Here is a 3,366-nt window from a genome sequence, read left to right on the forward strand (position 1 = left end):
GCTTGTAACTAAGGCACACAATGCATCTGCATTCCTTCGTTTCCAACCTCGTAGAAGATCTGCATTCGGAGGAATCATCACACTAGGATTTGATGGGTCGGGGGTAGGCTGTGGTTCTGCGTCAGTCCCCAGCACAGTCTCCAGAAGCTCATAAGAATCAAGGATAGTTGTAATTTTGAACTTCCACAAGGTGTAGTTTGTACCATCTAACTTGCCTTCGCTGAAGGTTGGTGGACGAATCCTCAGTGTTTGAATAGCCGGTACAGCAGCACCACCTCCTGCACCGCTTCCTGATGCACCAGAACCGCTTCCCGGAGTCGACATAGTTCCTCTTTGCTGTTGAAGCCTTTGCCTCTTGCACGCTCTCCGATCTCTAGAGCCCCCTGGGCTCTGATACCATGTAAAATATTACACGGTGCAGCGAACAGAATCTGAGAAAGAGATAGAGAGTACACAACAGATAAGAGGAGAATCAGTAAATTCTTTAACTCCAAACAACTGATACAAAGATGGCTCTGTCCACCCGTGCGCTTCCACTGTGTGAAGCTTAGATGGCGATCTAGATAGAAGATAGGTGAAGAGCTTAAGGCTAGCGGGAACAACAACTCTGACTGGGTGAAAGATGAGTGAGTGATGGCTGTGAAGGGGTTTAGCTTTTATAGCCTGCGAAGGTCGTTAGGTCGGCCTGCTGACCGACCTACCATATGAGCCTCCACTAGTCGGCCACGGAATATTCTAGGGAATATTCCATTTATCATCGGGCCGGGGGCGCTGCCCCCGGACCCTCGCCAGGGGGGCCGCTGGCCCCCCTGGAACCCCCCAGCCAGGGGCCGCTTCCGCGGCCCTCGGACCCCACAATAGGGGCCCCTTTTAACTCCCTTACACCGCAACTCGATGCAATGCGCCTCGAGTTGCTACCAGCTTAACCACTCCATCTAACCCAAAGGTTAGACCCACAATGGTCACCTTTTTGCCATCCGGTCACATAGACCTCATCTGATATACAAGTCAGGACTCCACCAATGTCCGGGCTCACACTTGGCTTCTCCTCATAATGGGGGCCTTACAACTTTGAGCACCATGGATCATTGGTAGCACCTAATGAGGGTGGGGCATTGATCATATCTAACAAGCACACTACAACAGAAACGAGGCATAGATGCGCATGTTAGACGTGCAAAGTCGGGCGCGTCTATCATTGCGTCTATATGTGTGTGTAAAAGAGCGTGTAAATAGACACGAATTTTGCATCTATATATCCGCGTAAATAGACACGAATATAGACGCATCTTCAGACGCATAACTATTTAACCACCTGAAATTGGACTTAATATAATAAAAAAACCAGAGTTAATAATTATTTTTGCATTGCTCTCTAATGAATGGCAGCTCCTCCAGTTGACAAGCCTGATATAAGTAATTAGCGGCAAGCGACAGAAATCTTATTATACAATTAGTAGCAAGCATTACATGTATCTCGTAATTTCTCTACTTGAAGATGATAAAAAATACTTTTTTTTTATTATGGAAAATTCAATTTAGCTTTAAACTTGACTATTATTCTTGAGTATGCACGTGTGTGCATGATAAAAACCATAGAATTAAGAATACACATTGAATCATTAAGAAAATTAAGTATGTTACAGTGAATGATCCATCTCATCTTCAATGAGATCAGCCCTTGCTAAACTATCTACTTCTAGGTCTATGTTACCAAAAGGTAACGAAACAAATAAGTCTATCCCACTATTAGATGTGTTGCTATATTGCTCAATAACTTCATTAATATCATCGACAATCACATTATTGTTCTCTTCTGCGTTTCCTTGAATATCCTCGCGAGGTTCATCTTGTACTATATCATGCATATCATCCATTATGGTGTCATCATGTACATCATCATTAATTGTTGGATTGTCATCTGCTATCTCTATGTCGGTAATATTACTATATATTGGTTTTGAACGATTAGATATAGGGATGACATACCACCATCGGTTATTATTTACCATTGGATGATACACAACCTGTATTTGAAAAACAAAAGCAAGAAACTTAAATACTTATTATATTGTGTATATGTATCACATGTATACATATAAAAAATTTAGCTTTTGTATATATACTTGCTCGCATTGTTGAGGTAGTACTAATGTGTCATTCTTGTTTTGGTGAAATTTTGTAGAGTCAATGATTACAAAACCACTTGGATGACATCTGATTATGCAATGCTCACCATTTGTTACCACTTCTTTAAACCACTTCACATCCAGTACATATATAAAGAATCGTCTAAAGTCAAGCTTTAGAATACCTTGGATCAAGCCACAATAACCTTCTATGGTACCATTGGCATCCTTAAAGTGAGCAAGGACACCACAATCTTGGGTATTTCTCTTTTCATCTATACGTTGAGTTCGAAGATGTTTACCCTCACACCAAATAGCATTGAATAATGTGCACTAGTAGTAAAAGATTAAGATCAAACATGTCAATTTTTTATATAAAATATAACTTATAGAAATAAATTAATTGATAGTATGTCTTGTCAAGATTGTGGAAGAGAAGGAAGGAGTCTCACTTGTAGCTTTCTTGCTTGCACAATGGGGGAATACACACAGAGATGGAGGCTGAAAACAGTTTTCCTCTTCTTAGTTGTGTAAGCCAAAAGAACTCAAGTACAAAGAAATAGAAGAACCCTATATGTGGGTCTCAAACCAAACTCAACTAACTAAGGTGGCATACTAACTGAGCCACGAACTAGAGTAGATAAGGATAGCTATCATGTAGCTATTATTCATGGGTGGTGTACCAACCGCGTCTGCAACTGACAAGTCGGTGACATAAATACACAACGGTCACCCTGGCGTATCACGAGTGGAGCTCGATATCTCAACACTCCCCCTCGAGCTCAATCCCAATTCTTGCACACCAAGCAGGTCTCTGAACTTGCGCAGCTTCTCTGCGCCCAATGCCTTCGTGAATATGTCAGCTACCTGATCTTCTGTGCTGACATAAACTAGATCAATAAGACCTAGTAAAACCCTCTCTCGCACATAGTGATAATGCACCTCAATGTGCTTTTTTCTAGCATGATAGACTGGGTTATTTGCCAAGTGTATACTACTCATGTTGTCACAATAAATGACAACTAGCCCATCTGTAGACTGATGCATATCATAAAGTAGCTTATGCAACCAAGCTACCTCACATGCAGCCATTGCTGCACCCCTGTACTCAGCCTCTGTGCTAGACAAGGCAACTGTAGGCTGTTTCTTGCTGCTCCAAGTGACTGCAGCACTCCCAAAAGAGAACACATATCCACTGGTAGATCGTCTATCAGAAATGCTACCAGCCCAATCAGCA

This window comes from Lygodium microphyllum, chromosome 2 (assembly GCF_053477565.2).
Source record: "Lygodium microphyllum isolate KBCC chromosome 2, Lygodium_microphyllum_v1.1.10, whole genome shotgun sequence".
Classification (NCBI taxonomy): Eukaryota; Viridiplantae; Streptophyta; class Polypodiopsida; order Schizaeales; family Lygodiaceae; genus Lygodium; species Lygodium microphyllum.